The 25,593-nt window shown below is 49.1% G+C and overlaps 1 protein-coding gene across 1 annotated transcript in view; it reads right to left on the bottom strand.

The window, feature by feature from the left end:
• The window catches only part of LOC146869374 (solute carrier family 12 member 6-like), a 720,118-nt gene that overhangs the window by 645,224 nt on the left and 49,301 nt on the right, over window positions 1-25,593 (bottom strand). The gene's annotated exons all lie outside the window — the stretch shown is intronic.

Genomic DNA, 25,593 nt, shown 5'->3' with positions numbered 1-25,593 from the left:
CCCCAGTCCTGGCGCGAAACTGGACAAAGGGAAGGGGGTGTAACCACCCCCCTCCCAGGTCCCACCCATAAGGCGTGACCTAGCAGGCAACCCAGCCCCCCAGATTAGTATAAGAGTGGTAGCTGGGCCCCAGGAGATTAGATTATCCTGAACCTGCAACTTGAACAGAAACTCTGGACCTTCGACATTCGACGAAAGAAGAAGACTGAAGAATCTCCCTTGTGGCCAAGGAGTGGCTACCCTGTGTAAACAGGCACCATCAAGAGACTACCCTTTGCTTTGCTGAAGTTCTACGAGGGACCGACTGCAGAGCCCGACCAGAGCCTTGACTTCCAGACTTCTCCGACCCTGATCCACATCCACAGCCGAGCTGAGATCCGTGGAGGTGACGAGAGACGTGGGACCGGCTACCTGGGAAAAGTGGCTAGTATCTTCCAACGCAGCTTCTGAGGCATCCTCGAAGTTGTGCACCGGGGATTGAGACGCCCCAACCCCAAGCACCATCTGCACCGAAGATCAGCCCCCCACACTCCACGAGTCCTGCGTGGGGCCCTTCTGCATTTTCCTGCTTGCCGCGTCTGTCCGGTTGCTTGCCCGTTGGCTAGTGGCCTTTGTGACGACGCACCCTGAAATCTTCACTGCTGGTTTGGCTCCTCCAGACTGGCTCCCGCTTCTTTGCAAAAGAGAAGCACCCCAGACCTTCCTGGTCTGCACCAGAAGCAAGTCCTCCGTTCTTCGTGGGTTCCGCTTGCCAAGGCTTGGTGAGTCCTAGTTCGACTTCGACGCCGCCGACAGCAAGAGCCTTCGTGGGACAGCTCGCCTCCTGGTCCTGGTCGTCCTCGACGTCTCCTGGTCACCGTGGCTGCAGCGACAACCTTCACCTTCACCTGCAATCTTCACGACATCGCCTGGTTCCTTCCTGGTTCCACGTGGTCACTGGCTAGTGATCTTGACTCTGTCCCTTCTGCTTGCAGGTCTCTTCTCTTCTTGATCCCAGCCTTGGGATCCACCGGACACTCTTCACTGACTGCCTGTCAGCAACTTTCCTTCAGGCATCCATAGAAGTCCACGACGAAACCCGACGCAAGTTCACACCTATGCACCCGCAGCCCGTGGGCTAGGTAACTTGGGTACTTCGGTGCTCACAAGGGTAGTGACTGTCCTAGGGTCTAGTTTCCGAGTCGACTCTCTAGCTGCTTCAGAAGTGTCCTTAAACTGTTAATGTCTAACTGCTAGTAATTCTATCGACTTTTACGCATTACGCGTGAGTGTTTCCACTCTGCACCTGAATCCCGTGGGCCTCCCACTTCCTAACTGTTGCTAGTGTAGTGTAGCCCCAGCGATCCCCTAGGCCCAGGCCTATCCTATTTCCGTGACAGTGGTCCTTATACCACTTCTTTAGTATATGGTTTGCGTGGCCCCTAGGGCCTAACTGTATTACTTGCCTGTGTGACTTAATGTATGCTTAAAGAAGACTGTGTTGTACTTACCTCTAATCTCATAAAGAGTGCTGAGGGTTTGACTAGAATAAATACACTTTATTTTATATATATATATATATATATATATATATATATATATATATATATATCTGTTGTGGTGTCCTTTCATTTGGTATTCAAGGGATTATATATGGTATCACAGCTGGCTTCACATGCCATTCAGAGTTTAGCCTAAGACTGCTCTTGTCCATGCTACCACTAGGATAGCTGGTCCATAAGATTGACTTTACAACCAATCACCATAAGGGTTGTTTGGACTGATATAAGGTGTACACTAGAACTAGTGACATCATACATCGGGCCAACTTCTCACATTGGTGAGCAGCGGTTGGGATCTGAGCTTGCTGTTGTAATACCATTGTAATCTTGAGATACTAAATTGAAAGATCACACAGATATTGTTTAGGTACATATAATATAGATTATAATACTTAAGTCCTACTGGACTTAGTGGTTGTAGGGAGTAACACACCCCGACTACAACTACCAGAGAGGTTTAGTAGAAACAACTAGTGTAGGTAGGTGCACACACCACACCCTCACTAGATCATGTCTCTGGGAGGAGATCAAGTAGATGCTCTCTCAGGAGGGGCAGGTCTGAAGAAGACCCCCTCTAGATATGATACCCTAACTTTTCAGGAGATGAGACAATTGTGTACCTTCAGAAAGTTAAAACAGGGTGCAAACCCTACCCTCCTTCAGCTAGTACAACTCCTAGAGGAGTATGATACTCTTAGGGCCTCACAGGCCAGTACCCTAGGTACAAAGGAGGGTCTACCCACCCCAGATGAGTCAGATGGGACTTCAGATGAAGAGGTAGACAGCCAGGGCCAAGTAGGAAGACTTAGCCAGGCTAACCTAAGCTTACATGGGAGTTTGCATGGGGTCCCCCCATACAGACCCCCAAGTGGGCTTACACAGAGAAGCATGAGGGACAGATAGCCTTCAAGGGAATCCATCCACTCCCATGTCTCTAGCATCTCTAATGCTTCCTCTCACAGGGGAATGACTTCCCCTGAGAGAAAGGAGCATGAAGCCAGAATGAGGGAAGCTAATCTGAGGATTCAGAGGGAAGAACTTGCCCTTGCCAAGGAGAAGCTTGCTCTGGCTAGAGAGCAAAAGTTAAGTGGGTCAGAACCCACTGGTGGCAGCAATATCCCTAAGGATAGAGACAGGCACTATGATAATAGAAACCTGAGTAAGATTGTCCCTCCCTACAAGTGTGGGGATGACATCCACAAATGGATAACTGCTTTGGAGAGAGCTTGCAAAGTACAGCAGGTACCCCAAAGTCAGTGGGCAGCTATCTTGTGGCTCTCCTTCTCTGAGAAAGGTAGAGACAAGCTCCTCACAGTTAGTGATGAGGATGCAGACAATTACACTGTCCTGGAGAGTGCTCTAATTGATGGGTTTGGCCTAACCACTGAACAATACAGGTTGTTGTTCAGGGATACCCAGAAGACACAGACTCAGGACTGGACTGACTTTGTAGATTGTGCCACTAAGGCTCTGGAAGGCTGGCTAGTGGGAAGTAAGGTTAAGGACTATACAGGATTGTATAGTTTGATCATGAGAGAGCAAATCCTTAACAACTGTCAAAACCAGCTACTGCATCAACACCTGATTGATTCTGATCTGACTTCTCCCCAAGAATTGGGAAAGAAGGCAGATAGATGGGTCAGGACTAGAGTTAAGCAGAAAAACCAGAACCAGGGCGGTGATCAGAAAAAGGCAGACCAGAAGGGTAATGATCAGAAGCAAAAAGACCAGAAGTCTTCACCAGGCCCCCAAAAGGCTCAGGGGGAGGGTGGTCCCAAAAAGGATAAAAAGAAAGATGGCCAAAAGAAACCATGGTGCAACTATTGTAAGTCCAACTCACATTGGTTTAGTGAGTGCACCAAAAAGGATAAGCCCCCAGCCACCATTGCCCCTAAGGCAACTGTACCCCCTAGTTCAGCTGTAAGTGGTGGTTCCCAGCAAAAGGGTGTAGTAGGGTTAACCCTGGGAACTGAGGAGGATTCTGGCCTAGTCAGAATACCTACTCAGGCTGTTCTGATCTGTGATGGGGACTTAGCTTTGTCCTCTACTGTAGGCCCCAGTAACCTGGGCAAGTACAGACAGACTCCTTTTATCAACCAAAGAATGGCTCAGGCCTACAGGGACACTAGGGCTAGTGCCACAATGGTGACACCTGCTTTTGTGGACCCTGGACAGATCATACTAGGTGAGAATTACCTAGTGACCAACGCTAGCAATGCCACTACCTCCCATAGTGTGGCTATTGTTAACTTCTCCTGGGGAGGGGTAACTGGCCTCAAGAAAGTTGTTGTTAGTTCAGACCTTCCTGTAGAGTGTTTACTGGGCAATGATCTTGAAACTTCAGTTTGGTCTGAAGTGGAGTATAGGACCCATGCAGAAATGCTGGGGATAGATGCACATGTCCTTGCTGTGACCAGGTCACAGGCCAAAAAGTGCACCACTGAACAAGTGCTGGATCCTGAAACTATGGACCAGTCACAACCCAAGAGAAAGAGCAGTAGGGTTAAGGCTGTGCCTTCCCCCCTGCCTCAGGTGGTGGATCAGCCCTCCCAGGAGGATGATTCTGAGAGCCCTGAAGGAACTGTCCTAGAAGAACTTGAACCTGATCAGGTTGAGTTTCTTGGGACAGGGGGACCTTCAAGGGCAGATCTGAGGCAGGCTCAATTAGACTGCCCCTCTCTTGAACCCCTCAGACAGCTGGCTGCTGCTGAGGCTGCAGGGAATGCTCAAGGTACCCATAGAGTCTATTGGGATGAAGGGCTACTGTATTCAGAGGCTAGAGACCCCAAGCCTGGTGCATCCAGGAGGTTGGTCATACCACTGAAGTTCAGAGGCTTCCTTCTTACCTTGGCCCATGATATTCCCCTTGCAGGACACTTAGGCCAGAACAAGACTTGGGACAGGCTTGTCCCTCACTTTCACTGGCCCCATATGTCAGAAGATACCAAGGAGTTTTGTCGCTCCTGTGTCACCTGCCAAGCCAGTGGCAAATCAGGTGGCACCACAAAGGCCCCCCTCATACCACTCCCTGTGGTGGGGGTTCCCTTTGAAAGAGTGGGCATAGATATTGTTGGAACAATGGACCCACAAACAGCATCTGGGCACAGATTCATACTGGTGATAGTGGACCATGCCACCAGGTATCCAGAAGCTATTCCCCTGAGGACCACAACAGCTCCTGTTGTGGCAAGGGCCCTGCTTGGAGTATTCTCCAGAGTGGGCTTTTCAAAGGAGGTCATTTCTGACAGAGGTGCCAACTTCATGTCAGGATACTTGACTGCAATGTGGAAGGAGTGTGGTGTGAACTACAAGTTCACCACACCCTATCACCCACAGTGCAATGGGCTTGTTGAGAGATTCAACAAGACCCTAAAGGGAATGATAAAAGGTTTACCAGACAAGCTTAGGCGAAGATGGGACATCCTTTTACCCTGCCTTCTGTTTGCTTACAGAGAGGTCCCACAAAAGGGGGTTGGCTACAGCCCTTTTGAGCTTTTGTTTGGGCATCCTGTAAGAGGACCCCTATGTTTAGTAAGGGAAGGATGGGAGAGACCTCTCAGACAACCCAAACTTGACATAGTGGATTATGTACTTGGTCTCCGCTCCAGGATGGCAGAGTATATGAAGAAGGCTTCTAAAAACCTTGAGGCAAGCCAAGAACTCCAAAAAGCTTGGCATGACCAAAAGGCTGTGCTGACTGTTTACCAGCCAGGGCAGAAAGTGTGGGTGTTGGAGCCAGTGACCCCAGCAGCACTCCAAGACAAATGGTCTGGACCCCACACTATTGTTGAGAAAAAGGGAGAAGTCACCTACTTGGTGGACCTTGGGACTCCCAGAAGCCCCCACAGGGTGCTTCATGTCAACAGATTGAAGGCATATGTTGACAGGGCAGACATGGGCTTACTCATGGCTACAGATGAGGGGCAGGAGGAAGAGAGTGACCCTCTCCCAGACCTGTTGACTCAGAACCCTGATGATGGCTCAGTTGATGGTGTGGTCTTTTCTGACAGCCTCACTGTCCATCAGCAACAGGACTGAAGACAGGTTCTGCAGTCCTACAGACATATGTTCTCTCTGACCCCAAGTCAGACAAACTGGTGCACCCATGAGTTGGACACTGGTGACAGTCTGCCTGTGAAGAGTACAGGCAACCTGACCATGTCAGGGACTGCATAAAAGTTGAGGTACAAAAGATGTTGGAGCTGGGAGTCATTGAACCTTCAGAGAGCCCTTGGGCTAGTCCTGTAGTCCTTGTGCCAAAGCCTCACACCCAACATGGTAAGAGAGAGATGAGGTTTTGCGTGGATTACAGAGGTCTCAATGCTGTCACTAGGACAGCTGCCCACCCAATACCTAGGGCAGATGAGCTCATTGACAGACTGGCAGCTGCTAAGTTTTTGAGCACATTTGACCTGACAGCAGGCTACTGGCAAATCAGACTAGCTGAGAATGCAAAGGCCAAAACTGCTTTCTCGACCCCAGGAGGACATTATCAATGTGTGGTAATGCCCTTTGGTTTGAAGAATGCACCTGCCACTTTCCAAAGGTTGGTGAATCAAGTCCTTACTGGGTTGGATAATTATTGTGCAGCTTATCTTGATGATATTGCTGTCTGTAGCTCCACCTGGGAGGATCACCTGGTCCACCTGAGGAATGTTTTAGAGGCCCTGCAAAAGGCAGGCCTCACTATCAAGGCCACTAAGTGCCAGATAGGGCAGAGCAAGGTTGTATACCTGGGCCACCTAGTTGGTGGGGGCCAGGTTCAACCACTGGAGAGCAAGAGCCAGACCATAAAGGACTGGACTCCTCCAACTACCCAGACTCAGGTTAGAGCTTTCTTGGGCCTGACTGGGTACTACAGAAAGTTTGTTAAGAACTATGGGTCCATTGTGACACCACTTAATTACTTGACCTCCAAGAAGATGCCAAAGAAAGTTCAGTGGACAGTAAGCTGTCAAAAAGCATTTGATGACCTGAAGCCGGCCATGTGCAGTGCACCTATTCTGAAAAGTCCAGACTACTCCAAAGAGTTCATTGTCCAGACAGATGCTTCTGAGTTAGGTGTGGGAGCTCTTCTTTCACAACTGAATGTAGATGGTCAAGACCAGCCCATTGCTTTTATAAGTAGAAGGCTGACCCCTAGAGAGAAACGTTGGTCAGCTATTGAGAGGGAGGCCTTTGCTGTGGTTTGGGCCCTGAAGAAGCGGAGGCCATACTTGTTTGGCACTCACTTCAAGATTCAGACAGACCATAAGCCCCTCTTGTGGCTAAATCAGATGAAGGGTGAAAATCCCAAACTTCTTAGGTGGTCCATTTCCCTACAGGGGATGGACTTTCCAGTGGAACATAGACCTGGGACTGACCATGCCAATGCAGATGGACTCTCCAGATATTTCCACTTAGAACATGAAGACTCAACTGGTCAAGGTTAGTTTAATGTCCCTAAGTTGGGGGCGGGGGGGGGTTTGTGTAGGAGAGTAGGGTCTGCTTTCTATGTTCACCCCCACTTTTTGCTTTTGCTTTACTGGTTTTCGACTTAGATGTGGCTGTGGGCCTGCTAATCAGACCCACAGCCCTGCTGTTCTCTCTCTAAATTAATACTATGTACTTCAGGTGCATAACCCATTTGGATAGGATCACCTTATTGGCCCCTGTACAGTGTACCTTAGGTACCCAGGGCATAGGTGTACCCTAGGCCTACCAGGGGCTGCAGCATGTATTATGCCACCCCTGGCCTGGCCTTCCATTATGACACAACTGGCTGATCACTCAGCTGGGGCAAGGTCGTGTAATCACTCCTTGCTTAGGTGTAGTATTCCTATACCTAACTTACATATAGACACATGTGTACCTATCAGCCACTCCTATGGCAGGCCTTAACAATCCTGGAGGCAGAGGGCTTGGTAACATGTGAGATGGTGCTCTAGCATGAGCTGAGCCTGTCTGCAGCTTTCGGAACCATGTCCTTATAGCTGTTCTATGATATAGCCTACCATATACTCTTATAGTGCCTTATAATCTTAAACGGTTATGGTAACTATGGTTTGGCTTTATCAAAACATGTCGTGTAAGGTGTCTAACACTTTGGAATAATACCCCCATCCCATTTCTGGGGATGAGGATATTATCCCTCCCTTCTAGAGGGAGAAGACATGTTGTAACCTACTTACCCGGTTAAAGTTAACCAGAGCCCCAGCATCACAAAATGGATGCTGCTGCCACAGACACGAGTCTGACCTCCTGCTGCTGGGAGTGATCCCGGCAAGGGAGGCTTGGACAATAGGTTTCCTGCCTTGGGAGGTGCGAGCACCACCCCAGACAGGCCTTAGTGTATTGGGGCAGGGAGGGATGAAAAGAATGATGCATGCCTGGGGCACACAAGGTGTCCCGTGCATAGTCCAGTTCAAACCGGTGCTGGGGCACTCCAGCCCCAGTCCTGGCGCGAAACTGGACAAAGGGAAGGGTGTGTAACCACCCCCCTCCCAGGTCCCACCCATAAGGCGACCTAGCAGGCAACTTCTAATGACGTGTGATGAAACATGCTACCTCGCCTTGTTGAGCACCTGAAGCCAGGGCCTATATTTCACCAGAGACCCGAGAATCGGAGGTGAGGCCCGGCGGGGGACGAGAGGTGCGGGCCCAGAAAGGGGCGAGGAGTGGCAGCAGCGACGAAAGGCGCCTGCAGACGCCCAGCACCAGCGTAACTAAGAGCCGCACCTGAGGGATCGCATCAGCTGGGGTAGCGGAGTCTACAACGGGGGCGGTCTGCATCGGCGCTCGGTGCGCCCCAGAGCAAGGACGCGAGGGGACGGCCGAGTCGCGCGGTGCCGAGTAACGTGCTGCGAGGGACAGACACGTGAATAGTAGGGCCCTGAAGGTGAGCGGGCCGTGAGAGTCCTGGTCCCCCTGTAGCCCTACCGGACTACAAAGAACTGTCAAAGGCGAGCAAATTTAGAGCATAGAGCACCCTTCATAGAAACAAGGCCGGTAGGGCCTCACATGTGCTGGGAACCCTGTGGTGGTCTGGGACGTGCCACTACCAGCCTAAAAAAACGAGATGAAGGCTCCAGGAGACCGGAGCCAGCAGGCACTAGCGTACACCGGCCCAGGAAGCAGCGTGGGTAGGGGACCCCACATGCGTTGCGACACCCAGAATCCCCGGCACGGTGGTGCTGGGACCCCAATAAGACAGGACCTGCGTTTCACGGCACGCAGGGTACAGCGGTGGCCTCAGACCCCACAAACCAGTTATTGCCAAACAGACAGGGAAAACCGACAGGCCGCACTTGGCAGCAGGTCCAGCGGCAGGCGGCAGGGATTACAGGTCAGAACTGAGCTGCCCAGAAGAAAATGGGGGGCAGAGGCCAACGTGTGACTTCACAGGCAAAACTCGACAAATACGCGTTTGCGAAAGACTCGAATGGCCCGTCACAGCGTAAAGGTCTGTCAGATGGGGCCCCAGACTCAGAGGGAGGAACCAAGGTGACGTTAGAGGATATCATGTCAGCTCTTACCAACGTGCAATCTACGGTGGGTTCGATCTCCACGGACGTTTCCTTCCTGCGAGCTGATTTTCAAAAGATGACCGCCAGGGTGACAGAAGTAGAGCAGGTGGCAAAGTCCCTCACTAAAGATACCGCCTCGTTGCTCCACAGAGTTGGTCGGTTAGAGGCTGAGAATAGACTTATGGCGGCAAAGTTGGACGATCAGGAGGGGCGCTCCCGACGGAATAACGTTAGAATTACAGGAGTCCCCGAAAACGAAGGGAGCCCAGCCATGGACCTCTATGTAGAAGATCTCATACAATCCAAACTCCAGCCTCGGGGGCTCTCCACCCTCTTCTCCGTGGAAAGGGCGCACAGAGTACCGAGGGGTAAGCCCAAGCCTGGGGCGCCCCCCAGACCAATATTGGCCCGCATCGTTAACTTCGAGACCGGGACGTTATCTTACAAGCAGCAAGGGTGGCGCCACCGTTGCGCATCCAGAACTCCACGATCTCCTTCTTTCCGGACTATACGGCGGCGGTTGCCAAACGTCGCAGAAGCTTCATGGAGGTGAAAAAGGAACTTCGTCCCAAGGAACATCCATACTCGATGCTGTTTCCGGCGAAACTGAGGGTGGTGGCGGATGGAAAGACGTGGTTCTTTGAAACGCCAGAGGAGGCCCACGACTGGCTGGAGGGATGGCAGAGGGCGGAGGGCAATGGACGGTCAAGGAGGCGACAACGACAAGACAGAGAAGAAGACCCCAAGGAATCTGGAAAGGAGCGAAAGGAGTCGTATCCAAAAAGTACAGACACCGGGGAGTGATATGCCTGGAAGTTGCAGTGAGCCTTGAGACGTGGAAATGAGATGAGCCCACCATGAGGTGTAAAATTTTTGAGCGATGGGGTTTCGACCATTGTGACCCTCTCTTTCAGGTGATGCTATCAACAGATAAGGGTAGCAGGATCTATCAGGGCGATGTACAGCTTCAAGGGTTGCAAGACTGTCTTTGAGGTTGGGGAGAACTGCGACGGTTCTCGGACTTCTCCCCCCTACACGCAAGTACTGTTTATGGGAGTGAAGCACTCTGCTATGTTGGGGTGGCGGGTAGTTGGGGATCCGTCTGGCAGGGGAGCAGGGAGGGGGGTGGTTGTTTTCTATTTGTGGATTTTCAGGTTTTTTGTTCTTTATTGTCCATCAGTCACCTTGAGTTCGAAATGGGAGTACACCGACACGGGACACGTTTGTCTACAAGAAATGTGAAGGGAATGTTAGATGCACCACAGGACTGGACCATGACACATGTTTGCTCACACACACATCGCAAGCAACACCATGACAACTGCGCGTTTGCAACTGGATGATCGCCATGCCCCGGGCGCCCCATTGGCCGTGATATAGTGGAATGTGAACGGCCTGGGCAATAAAATTAAGAGGGGGTTGGTGTTATAACACCTTAAGAGGCACGCTCCGTCAGTGGCTCTCCTACAGGAGACCCATTTAGTAGGCACGGCCATCAAGGCGCTAGATAGATGGGCTTTAAAATGATAGCACACTCTGAGTTCACCTCCGGCTCCAGGGGAGTTGGGATCCTCCTCCGTAAGAGCTGTCCCCTGGTGGTGAATGGGAAGTGGGCAGACGACCAAGGACGGTTGGCTGCGATCTCCGGGCAGTGGGAAGGGCGTAACTTCAATTTCAGCACGGTATACATCCCCCCGGCATTGCACTCGCTTGCTTTTCCGGCTCTGGGGAGTTTCCTGCTGGGCTTACCCCCCGGAGAACTGATACTAGGGGGCGACTTCAACACCACATTAGACGATGAGTGGGATAGGCATCCCCCGAGAGGGCAGGGTGCAGTTTCATCGCCCTTACGAGACTTTATAGACGCAATGGGGCTACTTAATAGCTGGCGCATGCGACACCCCACAGAACGTCAGTACACACATCACTCTGGCGTGCACAACAGTCTCTCGCGTATAGATTACTTCCTCACTTCCCCTACCTGTACTGATAAAATACAGGAGATCAAACACCTGCCCAGGGGTATATCTGATCACTCGCCAATGTTATTAACTTACTCCTCATGCCTCTTGGGTAGGAGACGTACTTTTCCTATACATCCCGGATACATGAAGGTCCCTGGCGTGCGAAAGGCCCTACATAAAACTACGAAACACTACTTTCAAGAAAACATACAGTCTGTTTCCTCGCCCATTGTCCTCTGGGAGGCCTATAAAACAGTGCTGCGTGGACAGGCCATTGCAGTGATTACAGCCCACAAACGTGACTCGGCACGCCAGGTATTGGAGCTCGAAAAGCAGTGGCCACGGCAGAAAGAGCATACCAGGGACCCCACCAACATAAACACACACTTAACCTCGCTAAACAAGCATATAGAGACCATCTATGGGAGGCAGCCCGGACACGCCTTACGAAAACACAGCATACAGTATACGAGATGGGGGACACGGCGGGCAAATAACTAGCGTGGCTAGACAAAAAAAGAGAGCCAATCGCTGGGTGGCACGGCTAAGTTTAGCCACAGGGGAGGTCGTGAAACAAACGACATAGTGATGGCCTTGGCAAATCACTATGAAAAAGTGTACACCTCTGTTGCAACGACTACAGTCGAGGACAACTTAGCATTTCTTAAGGACATGCAACTTCCACTACTGACTTCGGGAGACGCGCTGGCACTGGAGGCGGACCTTACAGTAGAGGAGGTTGCCCTGGCCGTTAAAAGCCTCCAGTCGGGGAAAGCACTGGGGCCGAACGGGATTCCAGTGGAGTTGTTCAAGCGAGAGACGGATACGGTGGTTCCGCACTTACTGAAAATGTATGAAGCCAGTCTGAAAGAGGGCATACTTCCCCGTGACCAAAGGGTCGCGACATTAGTAGCAATACTAAAACCCGGGAAACCCCCTCAAGAATGTACCTCCTACAGACCTATCTCACTCCTCAATGTGGAAGCCAAAATATTGGCAAAGGTACTAGCGACCCATATACAGCCTCATTTGATGGGCACTTTTTCACCCAGACCAATCAGGCTTTATGCCAGGGCGAAACACGGCAATGAATATTAGACGATTGCACGGGATACTGGCCAGTGGGCCTTACATCCACAAGGATGCAGTCATTCTCTCGATGGATGCAAGTATGGCTTTTGACCGAGTAGAGTGGCCCCTTCTCTTTGCAGTGCTTGCGCGTTTGGGTTTCGGGCCCAGATTTTGTGCATGGGTGCGGTTGCTATATACAGGACCTCTGGCGCAGGTGGCGGTGAACGGACGACTGTCCGGGGACTTTGTGCTTGGACGGGGGATTAGACAAGGGTGCCCTCTCTCCCCACTGCTATTCGCCCTGGTGCTGGAACCGTTGGCGGCATGGATAAGGCAGGATCCAGTTATAACAGGACTAAAGTGGACGGAGGGCTGCGACGACCGTGTCTCGCTATACGCGGACGATATCTTGGTATACCTGACGCGACCGGAGCGATCCATAGGTAGCCTACTTGACATTTGCGAGTCCTATGGCAGAGTCTCCGGTTACTGGATCAACTGGGCGAAATCAGTGCTTTACGTTTTACATGGGCCGACACCACAGTTGCCCAGAGGAGTGATGATATCAGTGGCGGGGGATGGTTTCAAATATCTCGGCATTAACAGCACGCCTAATCCGGCACAATTCATTGAACGCAACCTACTTCCGCCCCTGAGAAGACTACAGAGTGATGTCAAGCATTGGCACTCCCTTCCACTGACGATACTAGGGAGAGCAGCTTTGTTCAAAATGATGGCTCTCCCTCGGTTCCTCTATGCACTGCAAAACACGCCCACATCGGTCCCAGACTCTTACTTCCAGTCAGTCGAGGCAGAGGTGGGCTGTCTGCTGTGGGAGGCTAAGCCTCACCGAAAAGCTCTCTGTAAGCTTGTGCGAAGTTGGTATGATGGTGGAATCGCCCTGCCCAACATGCGTCTATACTATTGGGCCTCCCAGCTCATTATAATTAATCAGTGGCTACACGCACCACAAGACGACCCGGCTTTACGGATGGATAGGCACATGCTGGGATCGAAGGGAGTCCTCCGAGCCTTGTACGATAAATCCTGGAAAAATAAGCTAACAGGCCCCACAGCACACACCGTACAGATATGGTACACGGCGCAGCGCAGGCTGGGTTGGTCACTCAGCAGACGCAATTGTGGGCCTCCCCCAAGATAGGCATGATACACCTAAGTAAAGGATTTGCGGGGTGGGACCTTATAGGCATCTCCAGGGTCGATGACCTCTGGAAGCGGGGCGGGATGATCCCGTTCGAGCAGTTGCAGACAGAATATCGGATGGAACGGACGGAGCATTTCAGATTTCTGCAAATACAGCATGCACTGAGGAAGGCCATATTTAAGGGGACCGTCCTACCCGAATCCTCCCCACTTGAGGATTGATTGCTCACGGACCACTTAGCCAAGAAAGCTATATCGTTGACATATCGTAAACTGGTGAACCATCAAAAAGATCCCACAGGGATCCTTAAAAGACACTGGGAGGCTGAGGTGGGGGAAATGGACGAACAAGAGTGGCAGGAGGCGCTGGCGTCCCCGCGGGAGGTGGCGATCCCGTCCAAAATAAAACTGGTGCAACTTAAAATACTACACCGGGTATACTACACTAGATCCACACTTCATAAAATAGGGAGGGCAGATACTCCGCTCTGCCTACGGGGGTGCGGCCTCCAGGGCACCTTCTATCATACCATATGGGACTGCCCTGACATCACTACATACTGGAGGGAAGTTATGGCAACGGTCTCCCGGGTTACTGGTCATGATGTCCCCCTGAGCCACGGATGTGTTTGCTGAATGTGCGGGACGCTACCGATCTTAACCACGCCGACCAAATCTGGGTAGCCATGGGACTGGCGTTAGCGAAGAGGAATATTGCACAACACTGGGGGGTGCAGTCAACCCCCTCCCACGCGTGGTGGTGTCGTGACCTGGACAGTGCCATGATTGCGGAAAGGGCGGTCTGTGTTAACAGGGGTTGCCCCCAGAAATGGCAGCGGGTTTGGGGAAAATGGAATACATTTAGGGGTAATATATGTGAACCCCCTCTGCCAGACTGAGTCGGAAATGAGCGAATAGAATCTGGGCATCATTACACTATAAGGGATAGTGGAACCAGGGAATGGGAGAGGCTCTACGATGTAACATGAGGTGTGTGGAAAATGTTAAACATCAACGCATAATGGTACTATCAAGGGTGTTATAATTTGAACTATGTGGTTACAAACTGTGTCTTCGGGAGTGAAGCCTGTATTGACAAGAGGTGTGCAATTACTGTTAATAAAAATTGTTTAATAAAAAAAAAAATGTCAGTTGAGGAAAGGACATGGCAGTTGTTTCTTCCTCACATTTAGCCAGTCTCTTCTTCAGATGTCCCAGCAGCATCAGCAAAAGCTCCTTCTGTGCTTCTAAACTGCAGAATCCACAGCAGCAATATTTCACGGAAATGGTCGTGGGACTCTTACACTCTGACACAGAGCTGTTTTGAGAGTATTTTAAAAGCCAGTGTGTTCGTGCAGTTCATATAGCGTTTCCACTCGCACACATATTTGGAATTTGCATTAATCCCAAGTTATTCTTCACATAGTTTTGCAGTTATCCTTGCAATTCATGCCTCAGTTGCCTTCATTTATTTATTTATTTATTTATGGGTTTGTATAGCGCTAGAATCGACTCCGAAGGAGTATCTCTGCGCTTTGGGCCAGGTTGTTCGACTGTTCAATTCATAATAAGGGAGAGCTGCACTAGATCTCATTTTTAAACAACAGAGTTTTGAGCTGTTTCCTAAATTTCAAATGATCGGGACATAATCGTAGTGTTAACGGGAGATTATTCCACAAAATTGGTCCCATCACTGATAGGGCTCTACCACCATGTCTAGCTTTCTTGGCCCGTGGTACTGCCAACAGATGACTATTGCTAGATCTAAGGGTCCTAGTCGGGGTGTAAGGAATGAATTTCCTTTCCAGATAAAGGGGGCCTTGCCTATTTATGCTTTTATGAATCAGACAGCATGTTTTAAATTTTATTCGTTGACGGATTGAAAGCCAATGCAATTTTTCTAGGAGTGGCTTTGATGCTGTTCTTGGCGGGGCATTAAGGACCAGTCGAGCCGCAGTGTTTTGAATTACCTGTAATTTGGCCAACACTCCCTCATTAGCTGAGAGGAGCAGGCCATTACAGTAGTCGAGCCGACTCAGAACAAGAGCCTGCACTAAGGTTCTTCTGAAAGAATCCGGCAACAAAGGGAAAACCTTACGTAGCAGGCTAATAGTGTGAAAACATACGCCTGCAATGTAGTGTGAATGCTGTTTTAACACTAGATCCTGATCGAGGCGGACCCCTACATTTTTGACGACCTGTTTAGGTTCTGGAGCAGTGCCAAAATCAAAAGGCCACCAGTCAGGGGACCACAATATTCTGGCTTCCCCGAACAACATAATCTCTGTTTTACTGACATTGCATTGCAGGTAGTTAGTGGACATCCATTGTCCTACAGCCTTCATGCCTGCTGAAAAGGAGTTCTTTATTTCCGTAGTAAGGGTTTTGAAAGGAAAGAGGAGCTGTCTGTCATCGGCATATGACACTGGGATGAAACCAAATTTGCGCATCACTCTTGCCAGGGGTGCCACATAGATGTTAAAAAGTGTAGGGCTCAAACAAGAGCCCTGTGGCACCCCTTTCGTAATTTCAACCTCCCTAGAACGGTACGTGCCCATGGTGACAGTCTGGGTACGATCAGTAAGAAAGCTCCTTAGCCAGGCAAGGGCTTTGTTCTTAACTCCTACGTTCGACAACCGGTTAATAAGAATGTTATGTGACACGGTGTCGAACGCTGCTGACAAGTCAAGTAGCACTAAGATTACCGAATAGCCTTTGTCTTGGAACATGTGAAGGTCGTCAACCACCGACATAAGAGTAGACTCAGTGCTATGTTTTGGCCTAAACCCCGATTGAGAGTAATCCAGGCCACCCACAGATTCAATGTAGCCGGATAAAAGTCTATTGACATATTTTTCTGTCAACTTCCCCAGAAAAGGTAGCAGTGAGATAGGCCTTAAATTGGTTAGTTCAGTCCAAGGGATGGTGGTATTTTTCCTAATGGGCCTTACCAACGCACGCTTCCATTCTCTGGGGACGGAACCAGAATGAAGAGACATATTAACAAATTTCCCAATTATGGGACCTAGTTGTTCAGATAACATAGGCATAAGTCTAGCAGGTATAGTGTCATCTGGACTACCGCTTTTAATCTGTGTGATTAATGCTAGTAGATCCTTAATGGTGATGGGAGGAAAAATGTCTAAAGAGTGTACATTGTGTACATGTTCCATGTCTTGAAAGACATGAGTAGAATCAGAAATATTCGCCTTGTTACAACCGACTATTTTTTCATAAATCATATCTATCTTATTTGAAAAAAAAGAAGATATTTGGTCACAAAGCTGTTGGGATGCCAACTCAGAGCTTTCACAGGCAGCCGGTTTAACAAAGGACTGTAATACCTGATAAAGTACCCTCGGGGAGTTCTCTGCAGCAGCAATTTGGGTAGCTATATGGGTTTTCCTTGCCCCACGAATGGCTTTATGATAGTTAGACAAGGAATCCCAGTATTGCTTCCTATCATTCTCCTGGTGGGAGGTTCTCCATTTTTTCTCCAATTTCCTAGCTGCCTGTTTTAATGCCCTGAGATCTTCAGAGAACCAGACTTCTTGTCTGTTAACATGCCGAGGTTTAAATTGTTTCAAAGGAGCTATAGTGTCTATCGTCAGCCTAGTTGCTAAATCGTATCTCCTTAAGGCATTGTCAATGTTCTCTGAGGCAATATAAGGAGGTTCAATAAAATTGTCTTTAAAGGTTACTTCACTGACTTTATGCCAAGGACGTCGTAGGCAAGGAAGAGAAATAGGCCCATGACCAGTCTGTTTATACTGAGAGGTATAAAATTCAATAATGAAATGATCAGTCCAGCTGGTTTGAAGAGGGGGTAGACAGGACACTGTAGGAAAATTAGCTACTATTAGATCTAGAGTATGTCCTGCCTGATGTGTTGGCCCTGAATTAAATTGTGTCAGCCCAAGTAGGGAAAGATCATGTAGTGCAGTTTTTTTGTTCACTGTGTATATTAAAATCTCCTATTAAAAGAAAATCTCTATCATTGCTAATAAATGGAGCAAGGGTCTCAAGCAATATGTTAGAGAAGTTCGTACATGGACCTGGGGGGCGATATACTAGAGCACCCATCTGTATATCCTTTGATGAAGAAAAGATTTTGAAAATTAATAATTCAATATCCGGTGTGGTTAGCTCAGTTACCATAGTACAAATAAGTTCTTGTTTGTAAACAATGGCAATCCCCCCTCCTGTTTTCGAGGGACGGTCTAATCTGATTATTTTAAAACCAGCGGGAATTGCTAGTGCAATAGCTGGAGTAGAGTGTGGTTTAAGCCATGTTTCCATGAGGAAACATAAATCCGGATTGCTAGAGGAAATTAGGTCCCATACCTCAGAAGTATGTTTAGGTAGCGACCTTATATTACACAATACATTTTTCCTCCCTGTGTGGATTTTACTAGTATTCTGAGTGATATTAGCAGTGGGTGTATGAGCAATAGTACCCTCATGAGTGTAGGCTTCATGGAGACCTGTAGTGAACTGTGCACGACAGTAACGGCATGAAAATGGACCCTCCAATTCCACATTACCTCCCAGGCTGCATGTCCACGTTACATTCCCGGCAAATTGTCGTAGTGCCGGACCGGAGTAAGTTATCCTTGCTGTAGGGAACGGTAGTGGGTTGGTCGTTCTAGGTACCATAGCTCCCTGCCCCGTGCCCCGTCCTGTCGCGGACGGGCGCAGACGGGCTGGTCTTAGGCTAGTCTTTGGCGCCGTCGAGGGCGCCCCTCTGCGCGCAACCGCTGCGCGCTAGGGCCGACGACTGGCTAAATAGTCCTTCGTCAGTGCAGCTGCTAGAGCGCTAACCGCTCGACTGCCTCAGTGTTGGTGGGCGTGTCTGGCTCTCACCTGCCCCGCCCTCCGCTCAACGGTAAAGATACCGAGTCGGACCCGGTCGGGCAAGCTTGAATATCGAGCACAGACCGCAATTAAGCCCCCAAAGCCCCCGCAGATCAAGAAAGTCAATAAATTGGTAAGTAAGTAAAAACCTATAAAATGTTAAATGAACAACTTGTAATTACGATGTTTAAATATATTTTTAAAATGATCAGTGGTTTAGCGTGCAAATATGCCAAAAGTGCAAAGAATCATCAATAACGATGTTTTTAGGGTAGCGAACAATATTCAAGCAGAAAGAACAGCTCTCTCACATCATAGCCATGATTAGTGAAGCCTGACGCCAAGCGGACCAGGAAGACACTGCCACCGTCCTCCTCTACCGCAAAGAGCCCAGGCCTCCTCCCGCCTAAATAGTCCTTCGTCAGTGCAGCTGCTAGAGCGCTAACCGCTCGACTGCCTCAGTGTTGGTGGGCGTGTCTGGCTCTCACCTGCCCCGCCCTCCGCTCAGCGGTAAAGATACCGAGTCGGACCCGGACGGGCAAGCTTGAATATCGAGCACAGACCGCAATTAAGCCCCCAAAGCCCCCGCAGATCAAGAAAGTCAATAAAATGGTAAGTAAGTAAAAACCTATAAAATGTTAAATGAACAACATGTAATTACGATGTTTAAATATATTTTTAAAATGATCAGTGGTTTAGCGTGCAAATATGCCAAAAGTGCAAAGAATCATCAATAACGATGTTTTTAGGGTAGCGAACAATATTCAAGCAGAAAGAACAGCTCTCTCACATCATAGCCATGATTAGTGAAGCCTGACGCCAAGCGGACCAGGAAGACACTGCCACCGTCCTCCTCTACCGTCCTCCTCATTGACTCCAGTGACTGCACTGGTTCCTGTACATCTAAAGCCTTGTGCTAACATCCCTCCTCAGCCCAAAAATACCTGTGGCCCAGATGTATTTGCTTTCCCAAAGCCGTAACAATATTCTGAGATGTGATCCTGTGACTACAAGAGAAGAAATGCCATACGCCGGAAAGTTAGAGTCTAGTTTGTTGCCATATCCTGCTTCACCAATCCAGATGCATTCATTTGGCACTTGGATAACTGCGTGTATTTGAGCCATACATGCTCAGAAGGTGCATGGCTAAACACTTATAAGGTCCTAAAGGCGAGACCTATTGGCTATGCCAATGCTTGTTAATTGATACAGGCTCTACCAGATCCACGGCAAGACTGGTGAAGGTTCCCAACCTACCCTTCTAGGAAAAGAAGTCCAAGTTGTAAGTATTCCAAATAAGTAACAAATATGTTGTCAGCAAATGCCCAAGTTAATCTTGATTCAAGTGTTAATAATCATGATTTCCTAACTAGAGAGGCGAGTCCAGTGAATTTGCTGGGTTGTGATCTTTTGAGAAAGTTAAATTGTGTGATTTACTGCACACCGGATGGTGTTGGTATTTAAACAAAAGATGACGACATTAACTTTGAAATAAAATCCCAAGAGACAAAGATTACTGTTGTGCTCTGTGGTAGAAGTAGACACTGGTAGCCAAATAGATTTAACATGTACCTTTAATCTGTAGTCGGTTCAAGTACATCCAGATGGTTGGTAAGTACATCAGACAGGTAGTCCAGGTAACAGGTGAAGAAGCCAGTAGATTAGCCAGTAATCAAGACATTGGTTCCAGGTAGTAGGAAACCCCTTGTAGTAGCACACCCCACCAGGAGCAGCCTGCCTGCTGCTCAGCCCCTCTCTAACTGTCATTCCTCACTCACACAGACACCCAACATTCCATGCATCACTGCATTCCCAACATTCTACAGTTTATATGCACATTGGCTGAGCAGCAGGAAGAAAGGGTGAAGTGTGGAAAATAGAATAACTATGCAGGGCATAACAATTACATTGTTCACAGTTCCACATCAGAGGATTTAACTCCAGGTTTAAAGCACAATGTGAAGGAGGGTTGAGGTATTTATAGGAAAATAAATTTGGTTGCTTAAAAGTGCACAGCCAGTGCAGATTACTGTAAAACAAAATACGGTGTATTCCTGCACTCTTCAATATGGGCTTCCTTGTGAACATGAGGGGATCACATCTGTCATGGATAAAATGATCAAACAGGGCATTCTAAATGAAGTCCTAGGTAGCCTAAGTAATTCACTACAATGGACTTGAAGAAGCTAAGTGGTAAATGGTGAATAGTACAGGCTACGAACAAAATAAATGATGTAGTGATTCCATGTTGTCCGTGGTACTGAATCCAACCGCGGTTTTGTTTCAAATTACAGATAATGAAGAATGGATGAGAATAATTGATGTGTGGCAAACATTTATCTATATTGCTTTTCATGAGGCTAGTCAGTATCTTTCTGCATTCCGATTCCAAAATAGAATTTTTGCCTAATGTAGAATCCCACAAGGGTATACAGATACCCTTCTCAATCTATACACCAATATTTAAGTAAGATTTGGAAAGTTTATTTACCTTGTGACTCCGTGCTGGTGCAGTATATTGAGTATTTGGGGATTACAGCCAAAACAGAAGAAGGTTGTAAGCTGGACACAATTGCTTTATTAAACCGTTTGGCTAAAATAAGCATAAAGTGTCTGTAGTGGGTTGCAATGAAAGGGCAGGAGACTAGGTCTTGATAAGGAAGGTTTTATTTGGTGCAAAACCTGCCTTTGCCTGGTAGACAGTCTTTTTAGAAATGTTGGGGATAATGTCTTCTTATCCTCGCCCTCTGCGTCATCTGGCGATCTCCACCTTCTCATCCGCTCCTGTGGGGACTCGTGGGGCCGGTGGTTCCGGTAAGGTAAGGGCCGTGAAACAAAAAAGAAAGTGTGGTGTAAGTGTGGGGAATTAGAACGTAAGATCAGGAAGGGGGGTGAAGGTTCACACAGATAGTGCAACACGTCTACATAAGTGAATGAGGTGCTCGGGAAAGGGTAACCTGGGGGGACCAGCAGGGTGCTTACGCCCTAAGCGTTGGGTCTCTCCCTCCTCCCCACCCAACCCGTAAACCTCTTGCGTACCTGCGAGAGCCACGCTCCTCCTGGAGCGTGGCTGGGCGACTCATGGGCGACTCGTGGTGCGTTGGCCTCCTGGCTTTCTTGCTTCTCATTGCAGCTTTGCTTCACCTCCGTCAATCGATATCGTCCACTGGAAGAGGTGTGGCGCCGCAGCCAGGGCGACTGACTCCGGAATCTGGGAATCACGGTTCGATCCCCAGCGCCGGCGGCAGATTAGCCCAGCACCATGTGACTCTGGGCAATAGCTTGCTTAATCTTCCCGACGGCCCCCAGCGCCTAGAGACCCTTACGGGTGATTGTTCGCGCTTTACAAATGTAGATTATTATTATTACTCCTCCTCGTACATCCTTCTCCGGCTCGCCTTCCTCTCCTGCTCCGGTGATACCATACACCTCTTTCCGGATTCCCAGAGTTCTTTTTGGAAAAAGCTCAGTGACGTCATCGCTGGGGATGTGTTCCTCAGGATCTGGCTCCAAGTTAAAGGAGCCGTACCACTTTTCGCCGTCTCCTTCCTGTGTGCCTGTAACGGGCCGATTCCATTCACCTTGCTGTTGGAAAATAGGAGGGGAATCGGTGGATGTCAAGATCTACCAGTCCACAGTTTGAGCATTATCCTCCCTGGTCTCTCTCGCCCCGTGACACATCCCCCCCCCCCCCCCCCAGATTCTCCCAATCGAGGCGAGGGAACACCCTGGAGAGAAAGTCGGCACTACCATTGTCGAGCCTTTGCGGTGTTTAACCGAAAAGGAGAAGGGTTGCAGCGACAAAAACCAGCGTAGAACCCTGGGGTTATGAGCGAAGTTCGGGCTCATCCATTGGAGAGGAGCGTGGTCCGTTAATAAGGTGAAAGGGCGGGCCTCTAGATAATATTTTAGTTTGTTGACCACCCATTTTATTGCCAGGCACTAATTCTCAACGGTGGGGTATTTTAGTTCTCTGGGATGGACGGGATGTTCTACCCCTCAGGCGATAGCTGTGACAGGACGACCCCTATCCCATAATCAGAGGCATCAGTGTGGAGAACAAAGGGTCGTGTGCAATCTGGGGAGGACAACACAGGACTAGTGGTGATGGTTTTTTTCAAGGAAAGGAACGCACTCTTCATCTGTTCAGTGGGCTGTAAGAGGCACTGAGGTTTAACTTCTTTCCGGAGGGTATCGGTTAGTGGGGCGGCTACTTCGGAAAACTGTGGTATGAAGCACCTATAGTAACCTATTAACCCTAGGAACGCCCTCATGTCTCTTTGTACTGGGAAAAGAGGTTTCGGCTATAGCCCTGACTTTTTCCCTCTGTGGCTCAATCATCCCATGCCCTAACACATAGCCTAAATATTTCACTTTCTGATAGCCAACCCGGGATTTTCTAGAGTTAATGTGTAGACCTGCGTCTTGGAAGGCTTGTAGAATGGTATGTAGGTGTTTCAGGTGGGTTTCCCAGTCGGGGCTAAAAACCACTATATCGTCGATATAGGCGGAGGAAAAAGATTGGTATTCCCTGAGCACTGTGTTCATGAGGAGTTGGAATGTTGCCGGTGCTCCATGTAGCCCAAAGGTAAGCACCGTAAATTCATAGAGGCTGTCAGAGGCTGCGAAGGCTGTCTTCTTTCGGTCTTCTTCTCTTAGGGGGACTTGCCAGTAACCTTTGGTGAGGTTTATGGTAGTGATGTACCTGACTTTTCCCAACTTCTCGATCAATTCATCAATGCGGGGAATGGGGTAGGCATCAAAAGAGGAGATCGCATTGAGGGCCCTAAAGTCCATGCAGAATCTTGTGGTACCATCAGGTTTGGGGACCATAACGATTGGCGAGGACCATTCACTTTTTGAGGGTCATATGACCCCCATCCGCAGCATGTCGTGGACTTCCTTTTAAACAGCGGCTCTTTTGGCAGCTGGCATTCTGTATGGACGCTGTTTTATGGTTTTTCCGGGCGTCGTCTTAATGCAATGTTCTGCTAAGGTCATCCTTCCTGGGTTGTCCGAAAACAGGGAGGAAAACGAAGTGAGGGTTGCTCGGGGAGAAGTGCTTTCTTCTGTACTCAAACCTTCGTTGATCTCCAATTGGTCCAACGTACTGGAGGTTGGAGAATTGATTAGTAGGGTGAGGTGTGCTGTTTTAGGTGGGGGACCCACCATTTTTTTTTTGAAGATTAACGTGGTACTTTTGGCTTCTCCTAGGGGTCATCTGTACCCGGTAGGTGGTCTTCCCGATGGTCCAGACGATCTTGTATGGGCCCATCCATTCCGACTGGAACTTCTTTGTGGAAGAGGGAAGCAACACCAGCACCCAATCGTGGAGCTCCAGTCTTCTCCACTTCTTCCCCTTGTCGTAAAAGGCTTTTTGTCCCTCCTGTCTTTTATCCAGGTTCGAATACGCCAAATCCCTTAGTTTTTCCGATCTTCGATTTCAGTGCATGTGTATATTCCAACATTCCGCATTTTTCTTCCGCTTCCTCCCTTTCCCAGGCCTCTTTCGTCATTTCTAGTAATGTTCTTGGTTGTCGCCCATATCACATTTCAAAAGGACAAGCAGCCCAGGCTGCTCTGCACTTGGCCTCTAATGACATAACGCAAGAGGCAAAAGCTGATCCCATTCCTTGCCGTTTACCGCGATCATCTTTTTCAGTGTGGTCTTTAGGGTCCCGTTGTATCTCTCAACGAGACCGTCGGTTTGGGGGTGATATAGCGATGTTCTGATGTGACACAGATCCAACGTTTGGCACACCTCCCTCATGAGCCGAGACACAAACGGGGTGCCTTGATCGGTTAGGATCTCTTTGGGAAAACTCACTCTAGAGAATAGCTCTAACAGTTTCTCCGTAATACAACGGGTGGTGGGTGATCTTAGGGGAAACGCTTCTGGGTAACGGGTGGCGTAATCTACTATGACTAGAGCGTACTGGTTTCCTTTCTGGGTTTTTGGCAATGGCCCTATCAAATCCATCCCCACTCTTTGAAAGGGGATACCGACTATTGGTAGGGGTTGCAAAGGTAGAGCTGGGGGTCGGTGTGTGTTCTTTTTCTGGCATATCACACATGTTTGGCAGTGGGTTTTTATGTCTTTATACACCCCCGGCCAAAAGAAATGTCATAGCACGTTTTGGGTTGTTTTCTCAGCCCCCGTGTGTCCTGCGGTAAGATGGGAATGGGAAAAAAGTATTTGGTCTCTAAAGGAAAGGGGAACCAGTAGCTGTTGGGGGTCGTTGGTGGAACCCTGACGGTACAGTAGACCCTCTCTAATAAGGAACCGGGGAAAGGACGTGGTGAGGTTATCCTGGGTCCTGCGTGCCTGCTCCCAAGCGTTGAGAAGAGTCCCATCATTTGCCTGCGCAAATCTAAAACTTCTATCTAGCAACCAGGGTTCGGGGGTTATAAGGGCTGGGATGGGATGGGGGTGACTATGAGCCTCCCTGACCCCACCTTTGTTCTCTGGGTTTGTATAATTTGTAAGAACAGATCCAGAAATTCGGGGTTATCCGTCCCTATTATCAGCTCCTCAGGTAAGCTCTCCAAAACACCCACCCTTATGTGATAAGACCTGCCGTTGGGGAGGGCAAGGGACACGGAAGCTACAGGGTAGGGCTTGACGTCCCCATACACACACCTAATATGGACTATGGAGTTGGGTACGATCTGGGAGGGTTGTAGAAAAACACCTTGTATAGTGGACTGTCTGCAACCGGAATCTAACAGGGCCTTCACTATCCTCCCATTCACCTTAACACTCACATGAAAAGTGCTCCCCATCTCGGTGGTGTAGAAGATGCATTTGGGTATGTATCCCACCTCCATAGGTTCTTCCATAGGTTTCCGTCTGATACACAAGCGGGCGATGTGGCCCCAATCCCCGCACTCGAAGCATTGGGGTCCCTTGAAAACTGGTATTTCCGGTTTGCCAGATCTTGGTTTAACAGTCTCTGGGATGCCTCGGGTTCTTTTCTCGAACTTCACCGGTACATGCCGGGACATTTTCTCAATTTCCCACCCTGAGGGTCTCGGCTGGAAACAAGTAGGTGGTAGCCATTTCGAGGGATTGCTCCGTGGTTAAGTGAATATGTTGACAATGCTATTTCTGTGTGTTGAAAGGGAGAGCGTCCAAATACTGCTCCAGGTATATTTTATCCATTATCTCCTCTTTCGTGCTCACGGTAGGAGTTAACCATTTATCGGCCGCCATCTTCAAGCGGAAAAATAATGCCTTGAGGTTCTCCCCTGGGGCGCCTTTTTCCTTCCGGAAGCGCACCCTATAGGCTTCAGCGTCGAGGCCCAGATGATCCTGTATTGTGTCTTTGATGGTAGCATATGGGGTACCCCCGATGGCGTTCGCCACCTGATAGGCGGCTTGGACTTCGCCTGTCAAGAGCGAGGCTAAGAAGAACGGCCATATCTCTATGGGCCAGCCACAGGCCCGGGCTGCCCTTTTGAAATTGAGTAAAAAGGCATCGGGGTCCTCATCTG

Source organism: Triturus cristatus, chromosome 1_1, assembly GCF_964204655.1.
Source record: "Triturus cristatus chromosome 1_1, aTriCri1.1, whole genome shotgun sequence".
Classification (NCBI taxonomy): domain Eukaryota; kingdom Metazoa; phylum Chordata; class Amphibia; order Caudata; family Salamandridae; genus Triturus; species Triturus cristatus.
This window is presented reverse-complemented; position numbering and strand designations above follow the sequence as displayed.